The sequence below is a fragment of the Protopterus annectens genome, chromosome 14.part0, assembly GCF_019279795.1.
Source record: "Protopterus annectens isolate FY-2018-M chromosome 14.part0, PAN1.0, whole genome shotgun sequence".
Taxonomy (NCBI): domain Eukaryota; kingdom Metazoa; phylum Chordata; order Ceratodontiformes; family Protopteridae; genus Protopterus; species Protopterus annectens.
Window position 1 is genome coordinate 230,040,492 of NC_056748.1, and position 23,174 is coordinate 230,063,665.

Here is a 23,174-nt window from a genome sequence, read left to right on the forward strand (position 1 = left end):
ACTTCAGAACAAACTGGCTCCCCACTTAATCACCATGTTCAATAATCAGGCTTTGTGCCCACTGAATGGTGCACATCAACAGTTATCCCACTCCACAAAGGGGGAGCCACCACTGATCCCAGGAACTATTGACCTATTAGCCTGACGAGCCTGGTCTGCAAGACCATGGAACTCGTAAACAAAGACATTAGTAACCTCCAAACTCTGGATCCCACCCAGTTCAGGTTTGTGAAAGGCAGATCATGCCTCCTGAACCTGATCGACTTCTTTGAGGCAGTCACCAAAGCTGTAGATGAGGGTAAGGTGGTTCACACAGCCTATCTTGACCTCGCCAAGGCTTTCGACACCATCTCCCATTCTGGAATTATAGCTAAACTCACTAAACTAGGTATAAATCCCTACGTCACAAGATGGGTTGCCAACTGGCTCACTGACAGAACCCACACTGTAAAAGTTGCAGACTCCAAATCTGACCTCAAAGCAGTGACAAGTGGATTACCACAGGGTTCTGTCCTGGGACCTCTCCTGTTTGCTATCTACTTCTCTGAAGTACAGGTTAACACAGAAGGCCTCTGGCTAACGAAGTTTGCAGATGACTGCAAACTAGGAGCCATAGTCAACTCCCCAAATGATGTGGACATCCTACAGAAGGGCCATGCTGAGACAGATGCCTGGTGTCAGAGCCATGGCCTCAAGCTCAATATCAAACACTGTCATCCCCTTTGGTACAAACTCTTCACCCATGAACAACATAGGCAGCAATCTGCTTAACACCGAATGTGTGATAAGAGACCGTGGGACCCAGGTGGACAGTAGTCTCTCCTTTGATAGTCACATCGCCACAGTAGTCAGGAAGTCCTTCTATGTGGCACACCTCATCATAAAAGGGTTCTCATCCCGGAAAAAAGAGGTCATTGTTCCCCTCTACTTGACACTCATTAGACCCATTATAGAGTACAACGCTCCTTTTGGAGTGTACCTCACAAGACATCTGCAGCAGCTGGAAAGGCCACAGAAGTACCTTACAAAGAGGATTACTGGCCTCAAACAAAAGCCCTACACTGACCGCCTCAAAAAACTCCAGCTTTACTCCATAGCATATTGCCTACTCTGAGGTGATCTCTGCCTAACATATAAAGCTATGTCAAACCCAGAGCTGTTGGACATGCTACACCTAAAGAAATCCCAGTCCCTCCGAGCTACACGCTCTAGGGACCTAAACTTTGTCACCACAATAAACAGGACATGCTAGAGGGATAGATTCCTGTCCCAGAGACTTCCCATACTCTGGAACAGGCTACCCATCTATGTCAAGCAAAGTTCTTCATTAGCACTCTTCTAGAAAAATCTTGATGAGTGGATGGGAAATAGGAAATACACCCTGGGGATCACTTCTGTGTCTCTGCTCAACAGTGGCACAGGAAAATAACTTTCTTGGGTGGCATAAGCCAGGGAACCTTGTTGGCTAGACTTACATAGGCCCTTGGGCCGATAGCCTAGTACCTACCTATGAACCTATTTCACTAGGGTAGTTAAAGATGGAGACAGTACCTGAACAGGCCTCCAAACCCATGTTTATAAGTATAAAGCAAATACCTTAAATAAGGAAATACTTTAGGCAACATGTATGTGTAAGTATGAAAAAGGTAAAACTGGAGATAAATGCTTTGCAGAGCAACTTAGAAAAGAGAAAGAAATTGATAGGACAGTACTCAGCCATTCTTAGACAGAGGGAGTATCACATAAAGAAGAAAAGAAACGTAGTAAGATGTTGTATACCATGAGATAAAATAACCATGAACATAACTCTGATGATGTCCATGTTGAGCTAAAGTGCAGGAACTGTAGGCAAAATTAAGGTGGCTCTGTGCTTCAGATTCATCCAGGAATGGAGCAAAATAAATTAAAATGAGACACAAACTGCAACTGAAACTATCCAGTATTAGTTGCCTTTTCTGGAAGGAAAATTACATACTTGTATCCCAGAGCTTGTTTTGTTAGGGGAAGAAGGTGTGCCTTCATCCTTGCAATAGGCTGGCGATGCTTTGCTAGAGATGGCTTCCATCTGCCTCACTCGGGCTTCAGGTTTCTGGCAAAGATCCTTGACTCCTCCGTAGTGCCTTTTTTAGGGAAAGTCATGAGGTCCATACTACCAACATAAAATTTTCAACAAAACGCAAATTAAAGGTCATGCTACTAAAGGTTAGGAATCTAAACATGAAACTGCACTCATTGCAAGCATTCTTTAACCCTGGAAGTTGCTGACATTTGTGCAGTCACAGAAACCTGGTTCAAAGCTGTGGCAAGCACTCCAGCCTTACCTGGTTTCTCATCCTATCATACATTCAGACCCCAAACGGTGGGCAGCAAAGGCAAAGGAGGTGGAGTTTTAATATATGTTAAAGACACACACAACTCTAGGCTGGTCGAACAGTATGACGCACAGTAGACACTCCAGGTGCAGTTAACCACTGACAAGACCACTATTCAAATCATAGCTAGCTACAGGCCCCCATATTTGACTCAAGATGCCCACTCCACATATCTGGACCTCTTCACATCTATCAAGATTCAACCCTTTACCCTGGTCCTGGGCGAATTTAACTACCCAACCATAGATTGGAAAAACTACTCATGCCAGAACACAAATGCCCAGAGATTCCTCAATTTTATCAATGCAAATGTCTTGGAACAGCTAGTCGATAGCCCCACAAGAGGTGATAATATCTTGGACTTGGTATTAACCGACATGAGTAACCACTGCAGCATCCCTACAGTGTCATCCTCCATGGTAAGATCCAACCATAAAGCGGCCACTTTCGAAGTCACCATCTCCCCTGTCCCCCCTCTAGCTAGGGTCAAACAAAAAAACTTTTCCAAAGCTGACTACAACCTCCTGAGGGATGGTATAAACAGCTTCATAGTCCCCTCCCCCTCTGTAGGAACTGGCACCAATGTCCAAATGTACACCAAAGTACTATGTGAGCATTTATACAGATGCATGGAGTCAGGAATACCCAACAGGAAAAAATCATCCTCCACAAGGAAGAGTAAACTTGTCTGGTGAACATCTGCAATAAATATACTATATAAGAAAAGGAAAACATTGTTATCCAAGACCAAGAATGAGCAGGTGCCCAACTGGAAGCAATCTCTCCTTAGCCTGAACAAGCAAATAAGAGCATTAGTGAAATCCTCTGAAGCCAACTTTGAGTCCAAATTGGCCACATCTACTACAGAGAATCATAAGGCCTTCTTCACATATGTCTGCAATCTCAACGGAAGCACCCATATCTGTTCAGAACAGGTGGTCATGGACACCACATACACAAATGCTGTAAATACAGCCAACCTACTCACTGACAGATTCAGCAAAAACTTCAGCCCTCTGTCCCCATCAGTAAATTATGACATCTCCAGTACCTGCCCCCCTCCCCTTATCTCTAGGGAACAGGTCATTACTGCCCTCTCAAAGGCAAAAAATACAGCCTCCATGGGACCCGATAACATCCCAGGCTGCATCCTACATGAACTTGCAGCACCATTAGGCATCCTATTCAGCCAAAGCCTGAGTACCAGCTTTGTCCCAGCCAAATGAAGCGCAGCCACTGTCATCCCTTTGCACAAAGGTGGAACATCCACTGATCTGAGAAATTATAGACCCATCAGCCTAACTAGCTTGATCTGCAATGCCATGGTACGGAATATCATGGACCTCATTAACAGGGACATTGGCAACCTCCAAACATTCGACCCCACACAGTTTGGCTTTGTCAAGGGGGGGGGGGTCATGTCTGTTAAATCCGGCTGACTTCTTTGAGACAGTCACCAAAGCCATGGATGAGGAGAAGACGCTGCACACAGCTTACCTTGACCTGGCCAAAGCCTTTGACATCCCCACTCAGGCATAATAGATAATCTCTCTCAACTAGGCATCAATAAATATGTTATCAGATGGGTAGAAAACTGGCTCAGTTTTAGAACCCACCTAATCAAAATAAGGGAAGCCACCTCAGGCAGTAGACCCATAATGAGAGGCCTACCCCAGTTATCGGCCTTGGGGCCTCTGTTATTCAGGGTATACTTCTCTGAGGTACAGGCCAAAAACAGTGGGCTATGGCTCACCAAGTTTGAGATGACTGCAAGTTGGGTGCAGTCATAAATTCCCAAAGTGATGTGGATGCCCTCCAAGAGGGTCTCACCCAAATGACTGGTGCCAGAAACATGGCCTCAAGCTGAATGCCAAAAAATGCATCATCATCCCCTTTGGGGAGAGTGATGTCCCCACATATTATCACATTAATAACAATGTCCTAAGCATGCAGTCAATTGTGAGGGATTTGGGCACCCAGGTTGATAGCAACCTGACTTTTGACCACCATGTTGCTTCCATTGTACAGAAAGCTTTCTACATGGCCCACCTCATAAGTAAGGGTGTCTCATCCAGGGACAAGGAGGTTATAACATCCTTACATTGTTCCCTTATAATGCCAGTTATTGGGTGCAATGCCTCCTTCGACATGTACTTTGCAAAGCACATGCAGCAGCTGGAGAGACCCTAGCCATCTATCTCTTGAAAACCAGTGTCTAAAGGTTTTAGCGAAAGATGCTATGGAATGTACTTCCCAGTCTGGGGGTGGGCAAGCCATCTTTGAAGAAGAGGTTCCACACCAGGAGAATCCAGGGCTTCAAACATCTACCCTCTACTCAGTTTCATACAGACTCCTCAGAGGTGACTTCTGTCTGGCATACAAAGCAATCTCAGACCCTGCCTTGATGGGACTGCTGCATATTGGCCAGTCAACCTCCACTTGAGTAACCCACACACGTGACCTCAATCTGGTTTGTGACATCAATAGGACTTGTTGGTGTCTCAGAGACTCCCTCATCTGTGGAATAGACTCTCTCTCCAAGTCAAGCAGAGTACCTCATTATCCCTTTTTAAGCGCAACCTGGATAACTGTATGGGAAACAGAAAATGCACCCCTGGGATTCTACCTGTGTCTCTACTGAACAGGGGTTTTGGGTGCTGACTTGTCTAAACATGGGCTAAACTCTTGGTTAGACTTATAAGGACCTCAGGTTCAATAGCCTAGTAACTTCCTATGATCCATGAAGCCATTCCATTACATAAAGCCAATGTTAAATTTATAGCTAGAGTGCTAGTTGTTTATGAAAATGGAATGGTTTTCTTATCAGTACTATCACAAAATTAATGAGACACAGGAAGGATTAAAGATCCAGTTTATTAAAAGCAGTCGAACAGATTAAAGCAGGATGAGGGGAAATGTTTGCACTCCATTTGTTGGTCTTTGTAGCTGTATGACTAATGTAGGCACTCTAGAGGACTGTTTGACTCAGTCTTCCTTGTGGGAGGCTTCATTCTTTTCTGCAAAAAAAAGAAAAAAAAATTCCAACCAAAAAGCATGTGAATCCTGTTTGAGCAAACCCAATGCAAGGCAGAAATAAAAACAGATACCCATATTCCCCTCCAGTCTTCAAATCCTTGGAACATTTTTATATTTTCATTTAGGCTATTCTCAGTCAAGGTGTTATACTTAGTTTCTGGAACAGACTAAACTTGTACAAGCATTCCTTAATGGAATGTTGCACCCCTCCCTCCAAAGCAGGGATCCAGTATCTCCTTACATGTCCTTCCATTTCACTGTTGCATTATTTTAACATGAGGGATCCCCTGCCAATGACAGCCCAACATCCAGCCAGTATACCAAAGCCTTTAGTTTGTTAATGATATGTCATACATCACAAGCATGCTCCCCACACTAGGTGTAGGGCATGAAGGTGACGTCTGGATATATCATCCTCAGAACTTCTTTGCCACCAGTCTGAACACCACCTTTGATCGTTGGTCTGGTTGCTCAAGTCTTTGCTCTTTTACCTAGCCATTTCATATAAATGTTCCATTGGGGTTTCTCAATTATCCTTTTAATTTCTAGCATTTGTGTTGTTGTGGGTTTTCATGTCATACAGAAAGGCTAAATGCCAGTTTGGGAGAAAAATTCCCCATAAAGACAGTCACGAGCAGTGCTTGTTTTGTTTAGGTGCTTCTCACAACCATACATCCTGTACTATATGTCAGGCTCCAAAGACCTGACATAGTCATCTTTCATCCCTAGCCATCTATCTTGAAAACCAGTGTCTAAAGGTTTTAGCGAAAGATGCTATGGAATGTACTTCCCAGTCTGGGGGTGGGCAAGCCATCTTTGAAGAAGAAGGCCAAATAGTCAGGTCAGATTCTTCGGCTGTGCCTTCTCCAACAGACGTCTCCCTTGGAGGCTGGTAAAAGACCAGAGGAGCATACAGTTCCTGGGATGGATTCCTCTGCCACAATCGGTTCGGAGGGTGGCATGGATCTGGATTCTCACGCCTGATTATCTCCAATGGGCCTAGGGGAGGGGTTCCTCAGATACTAGTGAGGGAGGAAGTCCCAACTGTGATTATTGAGTGTAGGCTGATGTTGGAGCCTTCTATGTTTCATAAGGCATGCATCCCTTTAAAAAAGAAGGACCCTAATAGTGATTGACAGAATTTTACACAGAGTTTGTTCAGTGCTCTTATAACCTTGAAGCCTCCTCAGGGGGTATCTGTCCCGCTGCCCCTTCATCATTTCATCTGAGGAAGAGGAGGATTTTGATGAGGAATCCCTGGCCTATTCTTTCCAGATTCCTTCCACTTTGGATCATGGCTTTAAGTAACAGTAGTCTGCTAGTCCTGAATCTCGTTTTGAGGAGATTTCCTTTGGGGATTCCAGAATGATGGAATTCTCTAAATGGGATTGTTCCCAAGTGTCTGAAGTGCAGAGAAGATATTGTGAGCTCCTTCAAATGGAGTCTCCTAAACCCTCTACTGTTCCTCCTGTTTTGGCTGCTTTATTGGATGCCTTTTCTTCTGTATCTCAGGCTCCAGACTGTCAGTCCCCTGCTCCTAAAAAACCTGATCGGTTTTATAAAGTGTCTGATGACTGCAAATTCCCTTATAAGTGTCCATCTGCTGATCCTTCGGTATTCTCTGTGGCATCCAACAACCCTTCTAAATTACTGCCTTCTACCATGCTTCTTCCTTCTGATAAGGACAGCAGGACTAGGGAAAGGCTGGGTAAAAAGATTTATACTTCAGCCACCCCAGCCTTTTGGGCTGTTATTTATCAGACTTATATGTTCAGATATGTTTTGGCTCTCCTTTTCAGGCTTGCCAGGTTATTTCTGACTTCCTGATTCTGAGGGAAAGATTTCTGCCTTGTCTCTGTTAGAGACTTCTTCCCAGGTAGCTTGCTATTCCATTAAATATAGTTATGATGCAGCAGATGCTTCATCTAGGGCTGCTACTTTTGGCTTAGTGTTGAGATATTCCTGGCTACGGCTTTAACCTCTGCCTGAGCCTGATGATATTAAGGCTAAATTGATGGATGTTCCTCTGGACAACAAGTTTTGTTTGGTGTTGCTGCAGCTGATTTGTTCAAGCCCCTGCAGGAAAAAGGTAGGAGTTACAGGACCTGAAACATATTTTTGTTTCCCCTGTGCCAATGTTCCAGAGAAACTATCCCAATAAACTGGCTTTTGTTAGAAGACAGTCTTCTCCTCCTCCTAAAGGCAGAAAGGGTGGTAGGAGGGCATCCCCGCTAAGTTGACACAGACCCTCATGCTCAGAAGCCTTCCTCTCCTGATAAACCAGGTGCTGTCTGACTACACAGTTTTTCCCTGCCACATTCCTCTTTCTCACCATCTTTCTCTGTTTTTTCCTAACTGGTTGAGCATAACCCTGGATTCCAGGGTTCTTTCCATCATTCACAAAGGGTATTTCATGGTTTGGAAATCTCTTCCGTCTTTTGTGGGCATCCCTCAGACACCTCAAGACCAACTGAGTTTTTTTCCAGAGGCACTTGATGGTTTTTTGACTCAGGGAACTATTCAAGAGGTTCCACCTGGTTGAAGGGGGAGGAGTTTTATTCCAGAATGTTTTTGGTCCCCAGGAAAGAGGACACTTGGAAGACCCACTCTGGATCTTTCTCACCTGAATACATTCCAGAAGGTTCTTTCCTTTCGGATGTTATCCCTTCAGACTTTGTTTCCTCTACTGCTTCCTCAGGCTTTTATGGTTTCTCTGAATCTCAAGGATGCTTACCTCCATATCCCTATTCGTCCCCTTTTCTGGAAGTTTTTACATTTCTCTGCTGCTTCCTGACATGTTCAGTTATGTGCTTTGCCCTTTGGCCTCTGTACTGCCACAAAGGTATTCACCAAATACCTAGCTCCGGTGATTGCTTTTTGTAGGCTGAAGGGCATTCAGATCTTTCTTTATTTAGATGACCTGATTATTCAAGCCTCCTCTTCAAAGATTCCTGTACAGCATCTTCAGTGGGTCATCGCTCTGTTTCAAAGCCTGAGGTTCACCGTAAATTTTCAAAAGTCCTTCCTGTCCCAGTCACGGGATCATGTTTTTCTGGGATGCAGGATCCTGACCATTTCTATGCTAGCATCCCTCCCTCCTCCCAAGGTTTTGACTCTGATTTCCTTTTTTCAGTCCCTTCTTCCCCCAGCCTTGATTTCAGCCAGGGAATTTCTGAGGGCTCTGGGATTCATGGCATCCATCATCCGTATGCTTTCCCATGACAAATTTCACATGAGAAAGCTTCAGTGGTATCTAAAGAGCTTCAGCATTCTCATCCTCTAGATTCCAATTGCACTTCTTCCATGTCTGAAGTTGGAATTTCAGTGGTGGATTCACTAACTGACTTTGAATCCAGGACTTCCCTTTAAATCCCCTGCTTCCCTTTCAGGAGTTGTTCACAGATGGGGGTGGGGGGCTTCCTTCGAAAGCCTAAAGGTGCAAGCCCTCTGGTCTCCTCAGCAATAGAAGGAGCACATCACTATCAAAGAGATGAGAGGTTTTCTGTTTGCCCTAACTGCTTTCCATCTTCTGTTTTCTCCAGGGCCCCTAACAATCTTTAGAAACAACACCACAATGATGTGGTATGTCAGCAAACAAGGGGGACAAGAGCCTATCTTCTTTGCAGATTTGCACTCCAGGTTTGGGAGCTAGCGATTCAGTACCAAGTGACACTTCAGGTAGTATACATTCCTTCAAGTCAGAATTTTGTGGTAGACTCCCTGAGCAGGTCTGTAACACAATCTCACAAGTGGATGCTTCACAGGGATGTGTTTCTGGACATTATCCATCAGTGGGGGGTATTCCTCAAGTAGATCTCTTTGCCTCCCCTCTGAACAAGCAACTTCCTCAATTTTGTGCCAGGGTTCCATGTCCTCTGGCCTGGAAGGTAAACGCCCTAGCTTTTTGATGGAAGTGGATGTTTCTTTATGCCTTCCCTTCCTCTCATTCCAAAAGTCCTGTGCAAGATAAAACATGATGCTCTCAAAGTCTTGCTGGTGATTACCTTTTGGCCCAGACAGCATTGGTTCCTTCTTCTACATTTAGCCAAGAACATTCATCATAAGTTAGCTCACAGGGTAGATCTTTCACACAAGACAAGGTATCTCTCATCCAGCTCCACCTGTTCACTCTTCAACTGACACAGTGGTTGATAGAATTTTGATTCCCTATGGGCACCTTTTTTCTGAGGACATGCTTCGGGTTCTGCAGGAGGCCAAGAAACCCACTTCTAGGAAATCCTCCTTGTCCAAATGGAAGAGATTTTCTGTTTGGTGTCTTTCTCTTAACCTGGACCAACTTACTGTAGATGTACTTTTGGTTCTCTCTTATTTGTGTGAATTGATCAATGTTGGGTTGGCATATTATTCTATTAAAGCCCACCGCTCAGCTATTTTTGCTTGTCTGCCTTTAGTTCCTCCTTTGGCCTGTAGGTTTGAGACCAAGCACTTTCTTAAAGGTGTCCTTCATATTATACCACCCAGGAAGCCTGTTCCTCCTTCCTGGGATCTTAATTTGTTTCGGAGAAATTGAATCAGGCTCCTTTTGAGCCTGCAGCTTCAGCTTCCTTACAGCATTGTTCTTGGAAGAATGTTCTTTTGTCAGCCCTTACTACTGCCAGATGGGTGTCTGAGCTTCAAGCCCTTATGGCTGTTCCTCCTTTTTAAGTTTTTCATAAAGACAGTGTGTCTCTTCATACCAATCCTTCTTTTATGCCCAAGGTGGTGAATGAGTTGTGTCTTAATTAGCCTATTTATTTGCCCACCTTCTTCCCTTCTCCACAATCTGCTAGTGAGAAGGTGTTGCACACTTTGGATGTACATAGACAACTCAGATTTTATTTGGACAAAACGAAAGCCTTTAGAAAATCCGATCAGCTTTTTGTTTCTTTTCATCATAGGTCATTAAGTGTGGCGTTTTCCAAGCAGACTATTTTTTCTTGGATTTCTAAAGTCATTTACTTTTGTTATTCTTAGCATGGTAAGAGCCTTCCTTCTGTGATCAAGGCTCACTATACTAGGGTTGTGGCTTCTTCTGTTGTTTTTTTGGGGTCTATATTGTATGAACGAAAGTTCATATAATCGATCGCTCTAATGAGCGAAAATCCCAGAAATTGAAAACAATATTGTGGGGGCTGCACCCCCGCTAAATATATACTCCAACTCCGAGATCGCACTACAGTGAGTAAAGGGCAAATACTCCAATCTTCACTGTACTGCAATCCCACAGCATGCATCTCGATTTCCGGGATTTTCGTTCATTAGACCGATCAGTTATATGAACTTTCGTTCATATAATATAGACCCATTTTTTCAAGGGTTTGGATACTAATTCTATCCTTGAGGCAGCTACCTGATGGTCTGTGCAAACCTTTACCAAGCACTACAAGTTGGATGTCTTATCCAGGGCGAGAGCTGGTTTTGCTATGGCCATTCTTCATGGGTTCCTAGAAGGCTCTGCTGGCCATTCCTCCTCCCTGTCTTCTTCCTGAGGTTTTATACTTTCCCTCACTTTAAGAATGCTGCAACAGTGAAATGCAAGGACATAGTACAGTTGTGTAAAATCTTACCGTAACAGTAGATGTCCTTCTCTTCAGTGTTGCAGTATTCACTCCCTCCTCCTCTCCCTGATCTTTTGTCTGTCTGGATGTTTGTTACCCTCTGGTATTCTAGGGCTGATGTTCCTCCTGAGTCTCTCTGTTTTGAGGTTTATACATCTGGATGTCACCTTTATGACCTATGTCTAGTGGGGGAAGCATGTGTGTGACATACAGTGTATCGTTAACCTAAAGGCTTTGGTATACTGGCCGGACATTGGGGCACCCTTGGCAGGGAATCCCCCGTGTTAAGAATACTGCAACAGTGAAGAGAAGGACATCTACTGTTATGGTAAGATTTTGCACAACTGTACTTTTTTTAATTAATTTTTATTTTTTTTAATTTTAAGTTAGATAACACTGTTATGTCCTCCATTGGGATATTTTATTATTTAATCTAAGAGTCTTTTAAAAAGCCATTTGATACATGTCATTTCATTCATTTCCTCAAGGAGCCCTGCTTTCTTTTTTCACACAAGTAGTATGTTCAAAGTTTGTGTCCGGTATAATGGAAGACACATTGTTTATTGATTATGGTTTTATCACAATGGAAATAGACTTCTTTGTTAATTTTCGGTTTCTTTCAAAGCTGTCCTTGTTAAATCGAAAATCATAGAACAGAGAAGGTAAGTAATTTCTTGGAGTTAGTATATATAGAGATGCAGGAGTGTTGGGAATACAGGGGGATTTGTTCCTTCTGCCAATATGCTGTTTTTGTAATTTTGATTGCAATCAAAAATATGTAATTTTTGGCAGTTTTTTCTCAGGATGGGCTCTGAAAAAAGCTTTGTTGATGTTTAACCATGTTAAACATTGCTTTCTATCTGTCAGATTGCAGATCTCATTTCCATTACGGGATAACAGGAGAGAAGACAGTTGCAATGTATATGGTGAACATTCCATGTGCGATATTGTTATTGCCAAGAAGGATCAAAAATCTGTGATTTTCCCTGTGGTTGTCTATAGTACAGTTTTTCTTTCCTTTTTACTTCAAGACATTTGGGCATACTTAGCCTAATGAAGATGAATTGTACCACACAAAACTATTAGCATTATTAACAACTTTCTTTAGGAATATAGCAACATGTGTGGCTTTCGTAGAGAGCTACATACATCATTTCATTATAGGGCAATACGATATACAAAATTGATGGTTTTCAGTAGGTAACTTCTAATAGCCTTTCCTATCTTAAAATGTATAATTTGTTTGCATTATTTTCATCACTCCAGTCTTCATCAGACTTCTTCTTAATTACTGCATATGCACTATCATATTATCTGATGATGTCAATCGTCACTTAATCCTTGACTGTGGGTTCTGTTCCGATAGTGGAACCAACTCGGCCATTATTCCAGCTCGTGCACTGCAAAAACTTTCGAGTCAAGCTTTACCCATAATGCTCCCCACAGGATTACCTCAGATCTTATTTGCCGCTTTCAGTGCCAGACACATCTATCAGAACAGCTCTCAAGCAAGCTAATTCTTCTTTTTTTGTAAGATTTCTCTTTAAATCTCCTTTTAGTGACTTCTTTCCCTCTTTTCTTATACGCAGCTCCTCTATTTTCGCTTCTTTTCTTAACACCAGTAGTGGGTTTTTTTTGTATATACCATCGTTGGTATTTTCTCTTATCCCTTACCATTAAGGTAACTCTTTGTACCATTGTTGGTACCTTTACTTTTATTTCCCTATCCTTTCCTTTCCTTTCATTTCTTTACTGGAAGGTAAATCTTTCGTACCATTGTTGGTACAAGTTTTCTTCAAAAAAAAAAAACTTTAAATTGTACACTGTAATATCTTAATGTATTTTTCCGACATCTTTTCTGCCTGTGATTTTTATTTGTTTTGGCTGAAAAAAATAGAACTTTTGGTTTCAAGCGATGTCAGAAGTGTGACCTTAAATTACCTAGTTCGGACAGGCACTCTTTGTGTGTATTGTTTGGGCCCGGTGCACCTTCAGGAAGACTGTGCCATCTGTCATGGCTTCAGTCACTGGGCCCTTATTGATAGAAAAAACAAGCTCATTCTAAAAGGCCTTATTAAATCTTCTTTCAACGAGGCCATATCTGGTTCTCCAAAATCAAAAATGAATGTTAGATCCCCTTCTTCATCCTCTTATTTATCTAAAGATGGACATTCAGAGAAGAGGAGCAGTTCAGTGCTGACAGTATCTTCTGCACCATTATCAAAAATGCCTAAGATTTCCCCGGTTCTAAAAGTTTCATCGGAACCAACTGGGGAAGAGACCTTCTGTGTCATCAGTGTCTACCTCTGCACTGACAACTTCGACACCTACAACTGCTACTATTATGATTTGAGAGCAGACATCTTCCAGTACAAAAGAATTCTTTAAAGATAGGCCACATACGAGGTATTCCTCCTCACTAGACACTTTTGTAGAATGATCTACAAGTCCTTTCTTGGAGAAACCAAGATCCCCGTTGGTCTCTTCAGTCCATTCCACCAAGAGCCTCATGGAGTCTGATATTTTGAGGCTGGTGGAACAGCTCCTGGCAGAGGGGATTGTCCACTTCTTCGGTTCCTAGCCTATCTGCCTCTGGAACCTTACTTACCTTGACTGCAGTGATTGTTCCTCCACTGACTAAAACTGAGCCTTCAGAGTTCCCAGTGCTGACAGTCTCAGTTACGAGTGTCTTGGTGCCGGTCAGAGCTACTTCTCCAGCGCTGAAAGTTGCCTTGAGATCTTCGGTTCTGTCTGAACCGGAGACCTCTCAGGGTCACAGCTTTGTTGCCAGTTCCGGGGAACAGGGTTCCACTCCAGTGTTGTGGGAGCCATCTAGGTCCCTCGGAGCATCTGCACGCATTAGCTTGACACCACTTCGGCTTCAGAAGTGGCTTCCTCGGAGCAGGATGGGACCATGGTTCTGAAGGAGTGTATTTTGGTTCTGGGCTCCCATTCCTCTACGGGGGGGGGGGTTGCCTTCCAGGCAATGGAGAGGGCCTTGTCCACTCTGGGCATACAGTCAACATCACTTTCATCAGACAAACAGCTCTGCCCTTCCCCTCGCCCAGAGCTTCCTCCAACTTCTACCCTGGGACACCGAGCACAGAAGCCTCAGGATCCAACCACAGTGGTCCTATCCTCTTCAGATACCTCTCTGGCCCATCCCACCGAAGAAGTACCCCTGAAGGGAAAGTGCAAAAGGAAGCACTTAGACTCCACTAAAGATTCTTTCACTGAAGATACCAATTTTGATGAAGGGGAACGTTCCCCAAAGTCCTCTCCAGATGATGTCTCCTTTGGAGACATGTTCGAGATCCTGAAACAGAGAGGTGGCTAGGCTTCCCTTCAGCCTTCCTTAGAGAAATCTGTATACCTAGACGCTTTCCATGCCTGACCTTCTCCCTCTTGGATCTCTCTGCTCACTGATGATCTGATTAAATTGATTGCACAGTGGACTTGCAAGATACCTGATTCTATCAAGCCAATCCCAGAAAGACCATGCCATATTTTGTCAGCTGCTCAGGATCTGCAGCACTGGGTAAAAGGAATACCAGTAGATGCCAAGGTGGTAGCTGCAGCCATCAAAACGGAACTTGCTGATGAAAGTCCTACTATCCGTCCTTCTAATAAACAGTCTAGGACAATGGATTGATTCAGGAAGAGCATATACACTTCATCGACCTTCACACTATGGTCCTTGAACTATATGGCACATTTCACAAGACTTCATTGAGATCTGATAAAAGAGCTGTCAGATACTCTGACAGGAGCAGTAGCTGAAGGGGTTCAAGAAAAGGTAACTTCTCAGCTGGCAACCTTAGATTCTATTTGCAACTCATTAATGAGGCTTATTGCACACGCAGCAGAAGGGATGACTAGGCAGAAGGTTCGGGCATAGCCATTAGGAGACATGCCTGGATGCATTTAGAGTCATTTAAGTCTTCTTTCATCAACACAAGGATGGATAGTAGGACTTTCATCAGCAAGTTCCTTTTTGATGGCTGTAGCTACCTGCTGGAGGGACAGGTTCATAACCCAGAGACTGCCCATGCTCTGGAATAGACTTCCTATATGTCAAAAGAGCACCTCAGTAGCTCTCTTCAAGAGAAATCTTGATAAGTGGATGGGAAATAGAAAGTTCACCTCGGGAATCACTGCAGTGGCTCTACTTGATAGAGGCACTGGGAACTAATGATGAGTGGCACAATGCCATTAGCCTAGTACACACCTATGAACTCTGTTTGATGGAACATCCCTTTTTTGCCCCAAAGTTAGACACCCTTGCCAAATATGCGAAAGATGGCAAGACCCTTTCTGCTGTGGGCATATGCTTCTCTACTTCTCAACAGTCTTATTCCAGGAACCAGAGAAGTAGGAAGCTATGGTTCAAGAAGTCCCAAGGACATTTCCAAGACTCACGTGGCAACGACTTCCCCCAGGGCAGATGGGGGAGTAACAATTGAAGACACTGTGCACGAGGCAGAGGTGGCCTGCAAAATCAGAGTTCCAGGAATTCTTTCCCTGGTAACTCTCATCAGCGCTCCTGAATGGAGACCTGATTGCCGTCCTCTGGAGGCAGTCAGGGGATTATTATCCCTGCATCTACCTGCCTGGCTGAGGATAACATTGGACAATTGGGTGCAGAGGATTATAACCAGAGGTTACAATATCCCATTCTCAGAAGAACCCAGAAAATTGAAGAGAATCCCAGATGTTCCACCTAGTCACAGGGATGCAGCATGGTAGTCTGTACAAAGTCGTTTCTGACAGTGGTGCACAGTTTACAAGTCATCAGTTTAAGAAATTTGTTGAGTCTTGGGATTTTGTCCATGTTACTTGTAGTCCTGAGTATCCACAGTCCAATGGATTAGCTGAGCATGCATTTCAGAGTGCTAAACATTTGTTGGAGAAATGCAAGAGAGATGATACAGAGGTTTTTCTTAGTTTACTCAATCTCAGAAATATTCTTCGAGATAATTTGCTTGGTTTCCCCTGCTCCGAGATTAATGCCCAGACAGACGAGAACAACTTTACCAATCAGTAAACACTTGTTAGTACCAAATGTGAAGAACAACAAAATGATTAAGGCCGAACTTTTGAAAAAAACATTAGTCACAAAAGTTGTACTGCGATAAGTCCAGCAAACCTCTCAGACCACTGAAACAATGAGAGACTGAAAGAATGGAAACATCTACAGGATATGACCGAGTGGGTATCGTCAAAAATCTTTGTGAAGAACCGAGATCTTACATTGTTCAATCTGATGGAATGGATTTTAGAAGGAATCGAAGACATATATACTTCCAGTCTCAGAATCATTGACACAGTAGATTGCCTGTGCCAGAGACTCTGTTTCTTAGAGCGATAATACACTTATTCAAATTCCACAGGACAGTGTACATTACTCAAGTAATCCTGGTGTATCCCTGAAGTTTCAATTGGGAGAGAATCCCCAGACACTGTCCCTGTTGCTAAACTCAATCACAATTTCTGTGTGACCAGATTGGGTAGAATTTCCAGACCCAATCTGAAATACACAGTAACTTGGACTTGAACTTGTATATTGTTAAACTGTTATTGTAATATCTAGCATGTAAAATTTTTGTTCTACCATTGCATGTCGAACAAATTAAAGAGGGAGTATGTAGATCAGTGTGTATGTTGATCCTAGTTAGCCACAGTATCTAAATAGCATGTTCATATAAGTACTGAGCATGTGCAACACCAGTGCCATTTTGTACAGTCAGCCAGAGTGAATGTAGTCATGAATGGAGATGCACATGAGTGTGTTTGAAGTAATGTGTGAATCATTTAGCTTAAGTACATGTTACAGTTACTGTTCATGATGTGTTTATGTGCAATAAATATCTTGAACCCATACACCACTTCATTATATCTTTTGAATGCAAGAGAGAAGCAATAGTATGACATCTAGCGAAGGTAAACTGGACAGGACATGAGAGATTGTTATTGAATACAACACATGGATCATTGCACACCAGGGAAGATTTCTGTGGCACTAGACTGCTAAGAGGTGTTAAACTCTGTGTCACTGTGACCTCTAACCTTTGATCTGAAGTAGTTGACTTCATTTGGTTGTCAACCTGTGGGTAGTTGGATCCGGATCGGATCCAAGATGGCCACTTCAGCAACTTCTGATCCGAGCTCCAAGCTCCTCCCCTTACCCATACTACCCCTCCATCTTCTTCCTTCCCTCAGATCTCGTTTGCCACTTCCCAGCCCAGCAGCCTGGTCTTGAGCTCCAAGTATTTGGTGGTTTTTGGCGAGTGTTTCCTGCTTTTTTTCTAGTCAGGGTTCCCTTAGATAATTTTCCCTAACCTCCCCTTATACTCGCGTTGGTCGTCCGACAAAAAAAAGTTAGCATTTTGCGTTCCCTGTTCTCTCCTCTCCCACACCCAGTTAGTGTATTAGGGTGTGTGGGTGGGTGTGTGGGTGTATAAGGGCCTCCCTAGACATGGCTGAGGTTCCCAGGCCTGTCTTCAGGAAATGCAGAGTGTGGCCCAAGCTCTCTCTGGCTGATGGACACCAATGTGTGTTGTCTGCTTAGGTGCAGCCCACCTTGACACGGCCTGTGCTATCTGCACAGGGTTCAACCCTAGAGCCCTCAAGGACCAGACGGCTAAGTTGATGATGAAGGGCCTCCTTTCGGCATCTGGGACGGACATCCCTGCTTCTTCTTCTGTGGTAGCGGCTGCTACCATAACTTCTCCTCAAGCCCCCATTTCCACTTCAGACCCAGACAAAAAACAAAAGGACAGGCCCAAGGAGCGGTCCCCTGACCGCTCGGCTCAGTCAGGGCTTTCAGCTAAATCTAGAACTCTACCTAGGCCCAGTACCCTTGGTTCTGCTCTCCGAGGTTTTCACCAGAGCCGACAGTGTCTCGACCTTCCTCTAGAGCCTCACCTCAGCAGCACTCCCGGCCGGATGCGGTGGCTTCCTCATCCCATTCTACCCGTAGCTTGAGTGAATCGGAGATGGACAGAATGATGCGGAAGTTTATCCGTACCCAGATCTAGATGGGAGCCTTGCCAGCCCCCTCTCACTCCGGAGCGGGGAGCTCAGAGCCCTTCTTTACCCCCATTGCTCCTTCTCCAATCCAGCCCTTGATTTTGGAGTCTTTGGATCTGAGAGCTCTTGGAGTCGGAGGGCCAGTGCCAATGGTACCTAGTACCTTGACTCTGGCCATGGCCCTGAGCAGGTCGGATCCGTCTGTGTCGGATCTGAGCTCTCTGAGCCAAAGTCTCAGCATTGGATCTGAGGAGGTTCTGTCGGCTCAGAGTTTGTCGGAGCACAGCCTCCCCCTTGGCATCTCGGCACCTGTGGACTCTGCCCCAACTCCCCCATTGGATCCGAGGAGAGCGGCTCCATTGCTTGTCTCCCAGGATGTCTGTTCTCCATCGGCCTTCGACGTGGTGGAGAGGGTCCTCTAGAGTGGGTCGAGGCCTCTGACTATCTCCTCTTCTGAGTCCACCCTGACCCCTTTGGTTCTGTGCATGGCTCCAACCATCCTGTCCTCTCAGGGACAGCCCATGCTTGGCATGCCCCAGGGAGCACCCATTAGGGAGCAAATTTCTGTTTGCAAGACCCTGCAGAAAGCCCGACTGAGGAGGTACCTCGCAAATGCATATGCAAAAGGAGGCACCTGGACTTCACCCCAGTCCCTCACCGAAGACACCGACATGGAGGAAGGGGAAGGCTCCCCCAGATCACCCTCTGATGATGTCTCCTTTGGAGACATAATAGAACTCCTTTACCAGAGGGGGGGGGGTTGTCTGCCCCAAAGCCAACCTCAGATGAGTCTGTGTTCCTGGAGGCTTTCGGCATGGGCCCCTCTACCTCCTGGGTGTCCCCTCCCATGGATCCATTAGTGGACCTCATTACAACGTGAGCATGAAAGGAACCAGACACTGTGGAGCCTATTCCAAAGCATCCTGATAAAATTTTGAGTCTCCCCTCTGATAAGACCAGCTGGAGTAAGGGATCCCCAGTAGACGTTATGGTGGTGGCAGCCGCCACCAAGAAAGGACTGGCTCAGGAGAGTTCTACGGTTCATCCTCCGGACCGAGACTCCAGGACGATGGACCATCTGGGGAAGCAGGTTTATACTTCTGCTACCTTTTCTAAAAGGGCGCTAAATTATTTGGCCCATGTTATCTGACTGCAGCATGACCTGGTCAAGGAGGTGGCTGAGTCTCCCATGGAGTCCATGTCGTCAGTGGATAAACAAGCATTCTCTGAGTGGATGACCATGCAGTTTTGAAAACGTCTATGCACCTCTTTTCGCATGCCACTGATGGAGCTACAAGGGCTGCCAGTTCTGGCATTGCCATGAGGTGTCATGCCTTGCTCTGGCTATGTCAGTTTAAGGAACCCTTCAAGGTGTCTTTTACTAATGCTCCTTATGATGGTTCTTCTCTATTTAGGAAGACCATACGTGACACACTGGTCCAGAGTGAGAAGGACGGGAAGATGCTGTCTGCCATCGGGATCCGCTTCTCTACCCCTCAAAGATCCTTCTCGAGGAATCAGCAAGGGCAAAAGAAGATGTGGTTCCGAAAGTATCAGTACTCAAGGGACATTCAGGAATCATCTTCCTCCAGAAGCAGAAGAAGTTACGATAGACGCCGGCCCAGAGCTAGAGGGGGTTCAAGGAATTTGGGGTCTTGAGAACCTTTCTCGGTCAGGTCCACGCAGCAGCCCTGAGTGGTTGCCTGACTGCTCATCTCTGGAGGCAGTCGGGGGTCATCTTTCATTGCACCTAATGGCGTGGGTGTCTGTGTCAATAGACTGTTGGGTACTACAAATCATATCTAGAGGATATTCCATTCCTTTTATACTACCACCTATTACCCCAAAACACCTCCCAGACGTTCCACCCATGCAAAGGGAGGTTGGAGCACTCAAAATAGAAAAGCTGCTAAAGAAGCAAATCATCCAACCCGTCCCCCCAGATCAATCCAAATTGGGCATTTATTCCAGGTCGTTTTTAGTGCCAGAAAAGATGGGGGACCTAAGACCTGTCCCAGCCTGGATCTTTCCACATTGAATCTAAATGTTGCCAAAGAAAAGTTCTAGATGGTCACTCTGCAATCCATCCTGCCCTATCTGCAGGAGAATAATTGGATGTGCTCGATAGACCTCCAGGACTCGTACTATCATATAAAGATGCACAGACGTTCCAGGAGGTTTCTCCGCTTCCAGCTAGGAGCCAATCATTATCAGTTCCGAGCCCTCCCCTTTGGTCTCACCACAGCCCCCAGGGTGTTCACCAAGTTAATGGCAATTGTAGCAGCTCTCCTGAGACTTCAGGGTATACAGGTCTTCCCATACCTGGATGATTGGCTCCTTGCTACCCCCACCAAGTGCCTACTTTGTCAAGACAGAGACTATTTTCTGAGGCTAACAAGTCAACTGGGGATCATAGTTAACACAAACAAATCATCTCTGAACCTGGTTCAAATTCTAGAATTCATCAGAGCAAGATTAGACACCATCCAGATGAAGGTCTTCCTCACCCCGGAGAGAGTTCAGAGCTTACGTCTCCACGTAGCTCTTATTATTCAGCCTCATCTTCTCTCTGCGGAGGTGGTCTTGCAAGCTCTTGGTTCTATGACAGCCACCACCATGCTTCTCCCCTGTTCCCATCTTCACATGCAGGTACTTCAGTGGACATTAGCAGTCCAATGGTCCCTCTTAGACCTGCCATTAGCTCACCCAATACATATAAACAGGACTTGCAGGGAATCTCTCCTCTGGTGGATGCACTCCCCCGACATGGTCAAGGGACGCCCCTTTATTGCAACCCCTCCCCCAAGCCACAGTGACCACTGATGCCTCCCATCTAGGGTGTAGGTGGCATTGCTCAGGAAGGACAGTCCAAGGCATGTGGTCCCTGAAAGAGACCAAGTTGCATATCAACGTCCTGGAGATGAGGGCGGTCTTTTTAGTGTTGCAGGCCCTTTATGCTTTTCTCCCTCTGGGAACTGTTGCAATACAGTCAGACAACATGTCTGTAGCCTGGTACATCAAGAAGCAGGGAGGAACTAGATCTTACTGCCTTTTTCGCAAGGCCATGAGAGTGTGAGAATGGGTGATTTCCACCAACCGGTTTCTGGTAGCAATGCACATTCCGGGACAGTCCAACATACTAGCGGACAAGCTTAGCAGGACTATTCTGATGCCTTACGAGTGGTCTCTGGATCCTTCTGTAGCGGAGCAGATCTTCCTAGAGTGGGGTCAGCCTTGCTGCGATCTCTTCGCATCTCCTTCCAACGTGAAGTGCAGCGAGTTCTTCGCTCTGATCCCCCTGCAGGGGGAACCCCCAGGGACGCTGTAGCCCATGTTTGGCTTCCTGGTCTTCTCTATGCTTATCCTCCGTTACCTCTCATACTGAAATTTCTTCAGAAGGCCCACAGGTTGGGGAGCACAGTGATCCTCATTGCCCCATTCTGACCTCGACAAGTCTGGTTTCCCTTCCTTTGGTCTCATCTTCCAGCTCCACCATGGATCTTGGATCCAATACAGGATCTTATCTCTCATCCCTTGAAGGTTCCTTATCCAAACCTGATCAGTCTGAAGCTCACTGCTTGGCTGGTCCAGTTCCATTGATAGCTAGGACTCCCAGTTTATCCTCACTGGTTAAGACTATTCTGATGGCGGCTCACAAATTGTCCACCGGGAAACTTTACTGTAGCAAATGGAAACGTTTCTGTATTTGGGCCTCTGAGAGGGACTTGGATCCTTTCACAGCTCCTGTCCCAGCGGTATTTGGATTTTGGGGGAGTATATTTCATCAGGGTGCTAGCTCTTCTACTGTAAAATTACAACTGGCTGCCATTTCCAATTTTCATATTGGGGAAAATATGGCTTTATTAGCCTCTTCTAGACTGTGCAAATCCTTTATTAAGGGTACTTTTCTTTTAAGACCCCTGGTGAAGGATCCTACTCCTCCTTGGGACCTCACTTTTGTCTTACAGGCTCTGTTTTTTTCACCTTTCGAGCCCGCCACATCTGTGGACCTTCAATTTTTATCATGGAAAACGGCCTTCCTAGTGGCTATCACCTCAGCTAGGAGGGTATCAGAACTTCAAGCGTTATCGATCAAAGCTCCGTATATGATCTTCCATAAAGATAAGATAGGGTGTCGCTCCGTACCAATCCTTTCTTTCTTCCAAAGATTGCTTCTGAAAACAATATTAAGCAGACGATTAACTTTCCTGTTTTCTTTCCAAATTTTCAGAATATGTGTGAATATAAGTTACATTAGTTGGATGTACATAGACAATTGAGGTTCTCCATGCACAGAACTAAGGTTTTTCGCAAGTCTGATCAGTTATTTGTTTCATATGCTAAACCCTTTCTAGGAAAACGAATCTCCAAAGTGACTGTTGCTCGATGGATTTCTCAGTGTTTCCTTAAGGTGTACTCAGACAAAGGCATTTCTCCTCTGGGTCAAGTGAAAGCACATTCCATCAGGTCCATGACTACTTCTGCAGCTTTTTGGTCCAGGGTGTCTCTTGATGATATTTGTTCTGCAGCTACTTGGTCCTCATCTCACACCTTTATTTCACATTACAAACCAGGCATGATATCTAGAGGTAGAGCATCTTTTGGCTCCACGGTTCTCTGGAATATCCTTCAGTGAGGGCCACCCAGGTGTTTGGTGGCTGGGGACTCTGTCCCACAGGTTGATGACCAAATGAAGTCAACTACTTCAGATAAAGAAGTTATGTACTCACCATGACATTCCATCTGAGTAGTTGTACTTCATTTGTCTTCAACCGTCCCTCCCTCCTTCCCCCTGATCTTATCTGTTTTTTTTTTTTTTTTGTTACTCTGGTATGTAGGAGAATGCGCCTCTGCGGTTCTCCTGTTAATGCTTGTTAGATTGGTGAATAACCTGTTGTGGTAAGGTCGTATTGGGTCAGACTTCTGTTAGGTTGCAGCAAACACGATCTGAGTGAAGGAAAGAGATGGAGGGGTATTATGGGTAAGGGGAGGAGCTTGGAGCTCGGATCAGAAGCTGGTGAAGCAGCCGTCTCGGATCCGATCCAGATCTGACTACCCATAGGTTGATGACAAATGAAGTACAACTTCTCCGATGGAACGGTATGGTGAGTACATAACTTTTTTGTGTCCACATGAACAGCCTTTCTCAAAGATATGGTACTGCAGTAAGTGTTATGCA

General features: G+C 44.9%; 1 protein-coding gene across 1 annotated transcript in view; it reads left to right on the top strand.

The window, feature by feature from the left end:
* CFAP43 (cilia and flagella associated protein 43) overlaps positions 1-23,174 on the top strand; it is a 3,581,735-nt gene that overhangs the window by 940,699 nt on the left and 2,617,862 nt on the right. The gene's annotated exons all lie outside the window — the stretch shown is intronic.